This window comes from Triticum dicoccoides, chromosome 3B (assembly GCF_002162155.2).
Source record: "Triticum dicoccoides isolate Atlit2015 ecotype Zavitan chromosome 3B, WEW_v2.0, whole genome shotgun sequence".
NCBI lineage: Eukaryota > Viridiplantae > Streptophyta > Magnoliopsida > Poales > Poaceae > Triticum > Triticum dicoccoides.
Genome location: NC_041385.1, coordinates 175209142 through 175221082, shown reverse-complemented (window position 1 = coordinate 175221082; position 11941 = coordinate 175209142). Strand labels below are relative to the sequence as shown.

Sequence of the window (11941 nt, the reverse complement as noted above, 5' to 3'; positions counted from 1 at the left end):
TTTCAGCTCATTCGGAGATGTGCAGAATAGGTAACTCGGACATAGCTTTTTCAGGTCTAGAATTCCAGCTGTCGGCATTCTCCCTCTTTGTGTAAACCTTGCATATTATGATACAAAAGGCATTAGAATTACTCCATAAAGCAGTATCTCTACTATCTAAAAGAAACGTAGTGTTCCGTTTCCCCTCTTACGTTTGTCAACACCTCTCGGCCCACTCGATTTTCTTTCCCCCCTTCCGGTTTTCTCCATCACGGTTTTCTCCCTTTGGCTTGCATCTCACTTTGGCGTCCAGCGCCACCGCTGACCGCTCCCGACCTCCAGCCTTCGTCCAGTAAGCCCTCCCGCGCGCTCTGTCTCCCCTCTTCTCCCTTCTCCTTTCCTTTCCTCTCTCTCACAAATCTTGTCTCTGGCCCATGGATCTCGATGGAACACCATGGATCCCGATGTGGAGCTCCACTGCGGCCCGATCTAACCTGGGAGCGGCCAGATCCGTGCGTCTCCGCCTCGCTCCGCGCGGCCTCCATGGTCCGCCGTCTTCTCCAGCGCCGGCGCCACGCTCGGCCGCCGCTGTCCCATGCCATGGTCGCCTCCCTCCAGAACGACCTGGCATGGCCACCTTCTCGCCTCTCCCGCAAGTGGGCCTCTGTGCAACCAGATCTGTAAGTCTGTGCCTCGCTCCGCGGGCCTCCATGGTTATCCGTCTTCCCGAGCGCCGGCCGCGCGCAGCCGCCGCGCCGTCCCATGCCATGGTCGCCTCCCTCCAAAATGTCGTGCCATGTCCGCCTCCCTGCCTCTCCCGCAAGTGGGCCGATGCGCCCCCGACCTAGCAGATTAATGGAGGGCGCTGCCGACGTCGGTTCATGCCTCGGTTCACCTGCTTCCTGATGTCCAATTCCTTTTGTTGTTGCTATATTCAACCTCATCTCTGAAATTTTACATCTTCCTGTGTTGCTGTGCAGGTGTATCAAGTTTCACAAGGTCAATGATTATTGAACCATCTGGTTAGGAAGAACTTGTTCACGCTTTTCTTTGTGAAAACCAAATTTTTTTATCTGGTAGGTAAAGATAGAGATTTTCAGTTTAATTATCTTCAAAATTCTGTGTGTGGGGAAGTGCCTGGCGGTGGTGGTTGGGCACTTGAGCTTGGAGCTGGCCAGGGCAGTGGATGGGGAAGAGGAGATTGCTGCTACTGCTATCGTTTTCTGTATGCTACAGCTGCAAAATTCTGTGTATGTGCTGCTGCTGCTAAATACAGGACGATGCATTATATTCTCCCTCTATCAATCTTTAAATTCATTATCATTTTTATTTTATTTTTCTGAATGTTGTTCTTTAATCCAATTGTTTTTTTTCGTGGTGCAGGTAAGTCAATCCTAGGCGAGTTCTGTATTGTTAGCCTTTGTGGTGACTGCTACACGATCCTGTAATGCATTCTGGGAGTGTTGTTTCTTTCAGTTGTTTCAATTACTAGATTAGCAGCAAAATGCATCCATGTCAATGTTGGATTTTACTTCCTGATTTTCATTCCAAGTTCTGCAGGAAAGAAACAAGGAGAATATAGCTCTTAACTGAAGCAAATAGGATTTCGTCAAGGTTGTGCCTCAATATCATGGATGCGCCTATGCATGTCAATTTTTCTAACGAGATGATTTCTGCTCTTGGGCTAGCGGATAGGGTTGTGCTTATTGTCGATGCTGCTGAGGTCGGTATGGTAATTCACTGGCCTATTGCTTTATATATAAGATAAGGTGACATGCATGCTTCGAACAGATGGTTTTTATCCCGTGCCAAGCAGTTCTAAGCCAAATAGAGAATGCTTCACTTTAACTTGGTTTGTGTGAGCATAACGTTTTATTAAGTTGGAACTTGGAGGTGGTCTATCGGTTTAGCATTTTGGAAACTTAAAGTTGCACTTGATGATGCTTTGTGAGATGGAGCGCTTCATTCCAGGGCGTGGTTTTGAGAAAGATCCGGTAGCAAATTAAACTGATATTTGAGTTCACCATTGTTTGTTTCACAATTTTACTTAATTGTACATCTGAACTTTTATTTGCGTGCATCAACTGCAAACCGCTACATATTTCTGCATCATATATTAAGGTTTGATTAAGTTCATATACGACAGTCGATTAGCTCCAGTCTGACATTTTATTCATTCTAGGCGAATGCAAAAATGTTTATCTCTACTATCTAAAAGAAACGTAGTGTTCCGTTTCCCCTCTTACGTTTGTCAACACCTCTCGGCCCACTCGATTTTCTTTCCCCCCTTCCGGTTTTGTCCATCACGGTTTTCTCCCTTTGGCTTCCATCTCACTCCGGCGTCCAGCGCCACCGCTGACCACTCCCGACCTCCAGCCTTCGTCCAGTAAGCCCTCCCGCGCGCCCTGTCTCTCCTCTTCTCCCTTCTCCTTTCCTTTCCTCTCTCTCACAAATCTTGTCTCTGGCCCATGGATCCCGATGGAACACCATGGATCCCGATGTGGAGCTCCACTGCGGCCCGATCTAACCTGGGAGCGGCCAGATCCGTGCGTCTCCGCCTCGCTCCGCGCGGCCTCCATGGTCCGCCGTCTTCTCCAGCGCCGGCGCCGCGCTCGGCCGCCGCCGTCCCATGCCATGGTCGCCTCCCTCCAGAACGACCTGGCATGGCCACCTCCCCGCCTCTCCCGCAAGTGGGCCTCTGTGCAACCAGATCTGTAAGTCTGTGCCTCGCTCCGCGGGCCTCCATGGTTATCCGTCTTCCCGAGCGCCGGCGCCGCGCGCAGCCGCCGCACCGTCCCATGCCATGGTCGCCTCCCTCCAAAATGTCATGCCATGTCCGCCTCCCTGCCTCTCCCGCAAGTGGGCCGATGCGCCCCCGACCTAGCAGATTAATGGAGGGCGCTGCCGACGTCGGTTTATGCCTCGGTTCACCTGCTTCCTGACGTCCAATTCCTTTTGTTGTTGCTATATTCAACCTCATCTCTGAAATTTTACATCTTCCTGTATTGCTATGCAGGTGTATCAAGTTTCACAAGGTCAATGATTATTGAACCATCTGGTTAGGAAGAACTTGTTCACGCTTTTCTTTGTGAAAACCAAATTTTTTTATCTGGTAGGTAAAGATAAAGATTTTCAGTTTAATTATCTTCAAAATTCTGTGTGTGGGGAAGTGCCTGGCGGTGGTGGTTGGGCACTTGAGCTTGGAGCTGGCCAGGGCAGTGGATGGGGAAGAGGAGATTGCTGCTACTGCTGTCGTTTTGTGTATGCTACAGCTGCAAAATTCTGTGTATGTGCTGCTGCTGCTAAATACAGGACGATGCATTATATTCTCCCTCTATCAATCTTTAAATTCATTATCATTTTTATTTTATTTTTCTGAATGTTGTTCTTTAATCCAATTGTTTTTTTTCGTGGTGCAGGTAAGTCAATCCTAGGCGAGTTCTGTATTGTTAGCCTTTGTGGTGACTGCTACACGATCCTGTAATGCATTCTGGGAGTGTTGTTTCTTTCAGTTGTTTCAATTACTAGATTAGCAGCAAAATGCATCCATGTCAATGTTGGATTTTACTTCCTGATTTTCATTCCAAGTTCTGCAGGAAAGAAACAAGGAGAATATAGCTCTTAACTGAAGCAAATAGGATTTCGTCAAGGTTGTGCCTCAATATCATGGATGCGCCTATGCATGTCAATTTTTCTAACGAGATGATTTCTGCTCTTGGGCTAGCGGATAGGGTTGTGCTTGTTGTCGATGCTCCTGAGGTCGGCATGGTAATTCACTGGCCTATTGCTTTATATATAAGATAAGGTGACATGCATGCTTCGAACAAATGGTTTTTATCTCGTGCCAAGCAGTTCTAAGCCAAATAGAGAATGCTTCACTTTAACTTGGTTTGTGTGAGCATAACGTTTTATTAAGTTGGAACTTGGAGGTGGTCTATCGGTTTAGCATTTTGGAAACTTAAAGTTGCACTTGATGATGCTTTGTGAGATGGAGCGCTTCATTCCAGGGCGTGGTTTTGAGAAAGATCCGGTAGCAAATTAAACTGATATTTGAGTTCACCATTGTTTGTTTCACAATTTTACTTAATTGTACATCTGAACTTTTATTTGCGTGCATCAACTGCAAACCGCTACATATTTCTGCATCATATATTAAGGTTTGATTAAGTTCATATACGACAGTCGATTAGCTCCAGTCTGACATTTTATTCATTCTAGGCGAATGCAAAAATGTTTAGAATAAGCTATACATTGCATGTTCACATATTTCCTGTTGTAATATTTTCTGTATTTGTGCAGAATTGGGATATGACCGCTTACACATCCGGGACACAAGGGGCCGCCATAGCTTGGTTTGTCTCTTTGGACTGCCACAGTGCCCATCCGGGCGTCTTTGGATCCTCGGCCATGGGCCTTGCTGTCTATGGATCATACGCCACTGGTCATGTTTCGCCACCTGTCTCTCAGGACAACCACCCCTATGTTCGGTTCGGGAGGCACCGGAGGGAGCCGACATGGTCATCATCATTCCGTGAATGAATAAACTCTTCAAGATCACTTGTGCGGCTCGGTTAAAGGTAAACATGTCCATAGTATCTTCGTAAGCATATAAGTAATAATTTGTATTAGGCATGATTCTCGTTCAACTGTCTAGAGATTGTATAGTTGTTTTGACGCATTAGATCAGTCCGTACATACAAATTGGTTTCATTGAGATGTGTTCCTTTTCTATCATGTCAATGACGAATATACACTATTTCTTTCCTCATAATAAATTGTCAATTCTTTGAGATGGGTGAGGAAAATCGTCAAGATTAAAGAATTGCAGGTTGAAAAGGTATATTGTTTAATCCCATCTTATTTTCACAATACTCGGTTTGATGTTTTTTGGAAGATTAGATTGAAAAACAACCAATTTTTCTATCGTACTTGAGTTGGGATTCGTTGTAGATAACGTTGTGCAGGTTAAATTTATGCTCACTGCCCACACTACCATAATTCATGCATGTTGGTGCTTTCCAGGTGACGTGCCCAACATGCTTTTGCTCGAGAATGGCAATGGGAAGCGAGTACCGCCCATGTATAGATCCCTTTAATAGATGTTGTTGAATTTGTCGTGTGCCTGCTACTTATGACATTTTCCTTCTTGTAGTGTTGTGCTAGGGCCTGAATTAGTTTTTGATGTATACTCTGAAGAGTTACACTGCTATGAAGTTGGACAACATTGAGTACAACCAGTGTTGAAGTATACCAACCACATCAGCTTCCGAGTCCATCGACAATCCGAGCTTTGTATCTTTGAGGTTACAGATATTTGAGTATTATTATTTTCTTGTTAGTGAAGGTTATCATGTTTTCACACCCGCTCTATAATGTTTCAAGGAAAAATGTCAAACATGGTTACCTTTGTAAAGAGTTCAGATCATCTAATGTAAATATGCAAATTGCAAAACAATCTGATAAATTCATTTTATTTCTTGAATTGTGAAATGGGAGATATTGCTTTTGTGATTATTGCTCCGTGTGATATGCCTATGGTACACCTTTGTACTTATGTTCCTACAAAATTAAGTTCCACAAGTATGCAAAGTACTATTTGGTGTCATAATATATCATGCCAGGTAGCTCCACATAAAGGTTTATTTTTGCAACAAATATTGTTGTCCGTAGCAACGCACAAGGATTTTAGCTACACCTGTAAATATTAATGCAGATCCTAATGAGTCAGTTGCTGGAGCACCAGAGCTTGCTCGAGAAGAGTGCACTGTAGATCGTGCTACTGAACAGGGATGAGAGGGACGCCCACAACAAGGAACCGAGAAGATGGATGCGCAAGGAGAAGAACACGACAATGACATATGATGTGCATGAGGATCATAAATATATACCTTAGACATGATTGAAGTTGAACCACTAAAATACATATGCCCCCGGTGCAACGCACGGGCATTGTCCTAGTTATGCATAAAAACATTATAAATAACAGTAGTAAATCATGATGCAATATGGACGTATCATGCCGCACTTCGAAAACTGGAACCGTCAATAAATTTGATGTTCCCATCACATTCCAAATTACCATGCTATATTTAATTGCAAACCTATTCACACCGATCAAAACCTAAACGGATTCCCACTTAGCAGCTTGTTACTAGGTTATAAATACTACCTACTCGAAAATTACTGCACATTCGTCCTCAAATCCTCATCAACAAACAAATAAGTCTTTATTGTTCCTTGCGCCTGCCATGGCCCGTGGGAGGAGTGCTTGGTCGAGAAATGACCACAGAGCGGTGAGCATGGAAGTGGAAGCAGCAAAGATGTCTCGCCTCACCGCGATAGCAGCCGAGAGGCCCCGCCGCGTTGTCGAAACAACACTGAGGTCCTGCCATGCTGCCAAATCAACAGAGTGGCCTAGCCATGCCGCAGAAGCAGCACACAAGTCACGTTGTGTCATGGACGCAACTGAGAGGTCCTGCCACACTGCTGCGGCCTGGAAAGATCTCTCGCAGGAAGGCTAGGGATCTCACAGGGCGATGCAAGCTATACTCAATAAGCTGATGGATGACATCTCTGGCTGGGCGAAGCTGCAGGAGGAGAGAAATGCCTTGTTTGAAAAGGTGGCTGGCATCACCCAAGGATTAAGGGATGAAAAGGCGAGGCTCCGCAACGAGCGTGACCTACTGAGGACGAATATCATCGGCAAGGCGAAGCAACACGAGGGGACAACTGCCATGTTGAAGAAGACAACCGTCATGGTTAGGAAACTTATGGATGAGAATGCTCAGCTCCGCATCGAGCGTGAAAGGCTGGTGGAGAAATCCGTGGATGCTCTCAACCAAAATATTGATGACGTGAAAGAGATCATCGCCGCTCGCTACGAGAACTCCTGCACCATGGATGAAATGATGAAGATGGTGGAGTAGATGGAGGTGAAGTAGAGAACAACGACCCAGATCGATGTCTGTGTCTTCATGCTTCTTTTGCCCTTGTGTCTTTCGGGCATTTCCACATGTGGCATCTTTAATTATCTTCCTGAATATGTAAGACAATTATTATTATCCATTGCCATCGTCGTCATATATATTGCTACTTCTTGAGCTTGCGTTGGTTTTTCCCTTGAAGAGGAAAGGGTGATGTAGCAAAGTAGGAGGTACAAGCAAGTCTCCAATCTATGCACCTACACAAACAATCAAACACTTGCACCCAACGCGATAAAGGGGTTGTCCATCCCTTCACGGTCACTTGCAAGGATGAGATCTAATAGAGATAGATATAAAAGATTAGTAAAACGTAAAACAAAATAAAGGTAAATAAAACTCAGTGAGGTATTTTGGGGTTTTTTGGTTTATAGATCTGAAAATACACGATGGAAAATAGACCCTGGGGCCATAGTTCTCCACGATCATGGAGGGCCTCTACATCATCTTCAAGGCCTCTTCGATGAGTTGTGAGTAATTTACCATAGACCTTCGGGTCCATAGTTATTAGCTAGATGGCTTCTTCTCTCTCTTTAAATCTTAATACAAAGTTCTCCGCGATCTTCTTGGAGATCTATTCGATGTAACTCTTTAAGCGGTGTGTTTGTCGAGATCCGATGAATTGTGGGTTTATGATCAAGTTTATCTATGAGAAATAATTGAATCTTCTCTGAATTCTTTTATGTGTGATTGGTTATCTTTGCAAGTCTCTTCGAATTATCAGTTTGGTTTGGCCTACTAGATTGATCTTTCTTGCAATGGGAGAAGTGCTTAGCTTTGGGTTCAATCGTGCGGTGTCCTTTCCCAGCGACAGCAGGGGCAGCAAGGCACGTATTGTATTGTTGCCATCGAGGATAAAAAGATGGGGTTTATATCATATTGCTTGAGTTTATCCCTCTGCATCATGTCATCTTTTTTAATGCGTTACTCTGTTCTTTATGAACTTAATACTCTAGATGCAGGCAGGAGTCGGTCGATGTGTGGAGTAATAGTAGTAGATGTAGGCATGAGTCAATCTACTTGTCACGGACTTGATGCCTATATACATGATCATGCCTAGATATTCTCATAACTATGCACTTTTCTATCAATTGCTCGACAGTAATTTGTTCACCCATCGTAATACTTATGCTATCTTGAGAGAAGCCACTAGTGAAACCTATGGCCCCCGGGTCTATCTTTTATCATATAAGTCTCCCATCTACTTTTATTTGCATCTTTTACTTTCCAATCTATATCATAAAAATACCAAAAATATTTATCTTATCTTATTATCTCTATCAGATCTCACTTTTGCAAGTTACTGTGAAGGGATTGACAACCCCTTTATCGCGTTGGTTGTGAGGTTCTTGTTTGTTTGTGTAGGCGTGTGGCACTTTTGAGGAGCCTCCTACTGGATTGATACCTTGGTTCTCAAAAACTGAGGGAAGTACTACGCTACTTTGCTGCATCACCCTTTCCTCTTCAAGGGAAAACCAACACAGTGCTCAAGAGGTAGCAAGAAGGATTGCTGGCGCCGTTGCCGGGGAGGTCTTCGCTCAAGTCAAGACATACCAAGTACCCATCACAAACTCATCTCCCTCGCATTACACTATTTGCCATTTGCCTCTCGTTTTCCTCTCCCCCACTTCACCCTTGCCGTTTTATTCTCCCTCTCTTTCCCGTTCGCCTCTCTTTTCGCTTGCCTTTTGTGTGCTTGTGTGTTGGATTGCTTGTCACGATGGCGCAAGATAATACCAAATTGTGTGACTTTTCCAATACCAACAATAATGATTTCCTTAGCGCTTCGATTGCTCCTCTTAATGATGTTGAATCTTGTGAAATCAATGCTGCTTTGTTGAATCTTGTTATGAAATATCAATTCTCCGGACTTCCGAGTGAAGATGCCGCTCCTCATCTAAACAACTTTGTGGATTTGTGTGATATGCAAAGGAAAAAAGATACGGATAATGATATTGTTAAATTGAAGTTATTTCCGTTTTCACTTAGAGATCGTGCTAAAACTTGTTTTTCGTCTTTGCCTAAAAATAGTATTGATTCATGGAATAAGTGCAAAGATGCTTTTATCTCTAAGTATTTTCCTCCCGCTAAGATCATCTCTCTTAGAAACGATATTATGAATTTTAAACAACTTGATCATGAGCATGTTGCTCAATGTTGGAAAAGAATGAAATTAATGATTCGCAATTGCCCTACTCATGGTTTGAATTTATGGATGATCATACAAAACTTTTATGCTGGATTGAATTTTGCTTCTAGAAATCTTTTAGATTCGGCCGCGGGAGGCACTTTTATGGAAATTACTTTAGGATAAGCTACTAAACTCCTTGATAATATTATGGTCAATTATTCTCAATGGCACACCGAAAGATCTACTAGTAAAAAAGTGCATGCTATAGAAGAGATTAATGTTTTGAGTGGAAAGATTGATGAACTTATGAAAAAGTTTGCTACTAAGAGTGCTCCTATTGATCCTAATGATATGCCTTTGTCTACTTTGATTGAGCATAATAATGAATCTGTGGATGTGAATTTTGTTGGTAGGAATAATTTTGGTAACGCGTATAGAGGACACTTTAATCCTAGGCCATTTCCTAGTAATTTTCTCTAATAATTATAGAAATTCCTACAACAACTCTTATGGAAATCTTAATAAGATGCCCTCTGATTTTGAGAATAGTGTTAAAGAATTTATGATCTCTCAAAAGAATTTTAATGCTTTGCTTGAAGAAAAATTGCTTAAAGTTGATGAATTGGCTAGGAACGTTGATAGAATTTTGTTTAATGTTTTTATTTGAAACTTAGATCTATTCCTCCTAAGCATGATATCAATGAGTCTCTCGAAGCCATGAGAATTTCCATTTGATGAGTGCAAAGAAAGAACCACTAGGATGCGTGCTAAGAAAGATTGCTTTATAAAAGCGTGTTCTTCTAGTTTCCGTGAAAATAATGATGAAGATATAAAAGTTATTGTTGTGTCCCCCATTAAGTCTTTGTTTTGCAATATGAATCTTGATAATGATGGGACTGGAGATGAGTCAACTTTAGTTAAAAGGCGTCCCAATGATTCAGAGTTTTTAGATCTTGATGCTAAATTTGGTAAAACTGGGATTGGAGAGGTCAAAACTTTACATAGCATTGAACCCACTATTATGGATTTCAAGGAATTTAATTATGATAATTGTTCATTAGTAGATTGTATTTCCTTGTTGCAATCCGTGTTGAATTCTCCTCATGCTTATAGTTAAAATAAAGCTTTTACCAAACATATCGTTGATGCCTTAATGCAATCTTATGAATAAAAACTTAATTTGGAAGTTTCTATACCTAGAAACTTTATTATGAGTGGGAACCTACTATAAAAATTAAAATTAAATATCATGAATGCTATGCTTTATGTGATTTGGGTGCTAGTGTTTCCACGATTCCGAAAACTTATGTGATGTGCTAGGTTTCCATGAACTTGATGATTGCTCTTTAAACTTGCACCTTGCGGATTCCACCATTAAGAAACCTATGGGAAGGATCAACGATGTTCTTATTGTTGCAAATAGGAATTATGTGCCCGTAGATTTTATAGTTCTTGATATAGATTGCAATCTTTCATGTCCTATTATTCTTGGTAGACCTTTCCTTAGAACGATTGGTGCAATCATTGATATGAAGGAAGGGAATATTAGATTCCAATTTCCATTAAGGATAGGCATGGAACACTTCCCTAGAAAGAAAGTCAAATTACCTTATGAATCTATTATGCGAGCTACTTATGATTTGAATACCAAAGATGGGAACACTTAGATCTATTCTCGCTTTTATGCCGGCATTCAACGATAGTGCTTCTTGGGAGGCAACCCAAATTTATTTTTCCTTGCTTTTTGCTACTCTTTAGAAATAAATATTTCATCAAGATTCTGTTTAGATGTGGTTTTATGTTTTAATTAGTGTTTGTGCAAGGTAGAACCTATAGGATAACCTACGGTGATAGTTAATTTGATTCTGCTGAAAAATAGAAACTTTTGCACGCACGAAAATAATTTTAGTAAATCAAGGAAATGTGATTTTGTGTTGATTCTTTTTGATGTAGATCAACACACAAATTTCCCAGGACATCCTATTTTGGTAGGATTTTTAGAGTTCCATAAGTATTCGAAAGTTACAGATTGCTACAGACTGTTCTGTTTTTGAGAGATTCTGTTTTTCGTGTGTTGTTTGCTTATTTTGATGCATCTATGGCTAGTATCGGGGGGTATGAACCATAGAGAAGTTGGAATACAGTAGTTTTAACACCAATATAAATAAAGAATGAGTTCATTACAGTACCTTATGTGGTGGTTTTTCTTTCTTGCACTAACGGAGCTTATGAGATTTCGTGTTGAGTTTTGTGTTGTGAAGTTTTCAAGTTTTGGGTAAAGATTTGATGGACTATGGAATAAGGAGTGGCAAGAGCCTAATCTTGGGGATGCCCATGGCACCCCAAGATATCCAAGGACAACCAAAAACCTAAGCTTGGGGATGCCCCGAAAGGCATCCCCTCTTTCGTCTTCGTTTATCGGTAACTTTACTTGGAGCTATATCTTTATTCACCACATGATATGTGTTTTGCTTGGGGCGTCTTGTATAATATGAGTCTTTGCTTTTTAGTTTTCCACAATCATCATTGCTGTACATACCTTTTGGCAGAAACTCACATGATTTGGAATTTATTAGAATACTCTATGTGCTTCACTTATATCTTTTGAGCTAGATAGTTTTCGCTCTATGTGCTTCACTTATACTTTTTAGAGCACGGCGGTGGCTTGATTTTGTAGAAATTGTTGATCTCTCATGCTTCACTTATATTTTTTGAGAGTCTTTTAGAACAGCATGGTATTTTCTATGGTTATAAATTTGGTCCTAGAATGATGGGCATCCAAGTTGGGTATAATAAAAACTATCATAGGAAGTGAATTGGATGCTATGATCAATTTGATGCTTGATAATTG

General features: G+C 41.8%; 2 long non-coding RNA genes across 2 annotated transcripts; both read left to right on the top strand.

Annotated features, from left to right (window-relative positions):
• The first annotated feature begins 1203 nt into the window (after positions 1–1203).
• LOC119281078 lies at positions 1204–1677 on the top strand. The gene is made up of 3 exons (XR_005138258.1): positions 1204–1229; positions 1363–1423; positions 1540–1677. It is a non-coding gene; the product is annotated as an uncharacterized LOC119281078 (long non-coding RNA).
• A 1324-nt stretch (positions 1678–3001) lies between these two features.
• LOC119281077 lies at positions 3002–3721 on the top strand. The gene is made up of 3 exons (XR_005138257.1): positions 3002–3265; positions 3399–3459; positions 3576–3721. It is a non-coding gene; the product is annotated as an uncharacterized LOC119281077 (long non-coding RNA).
• The last annotated feature ends 8220 nt before the right edge of the window (positions 3722–11941 follow it).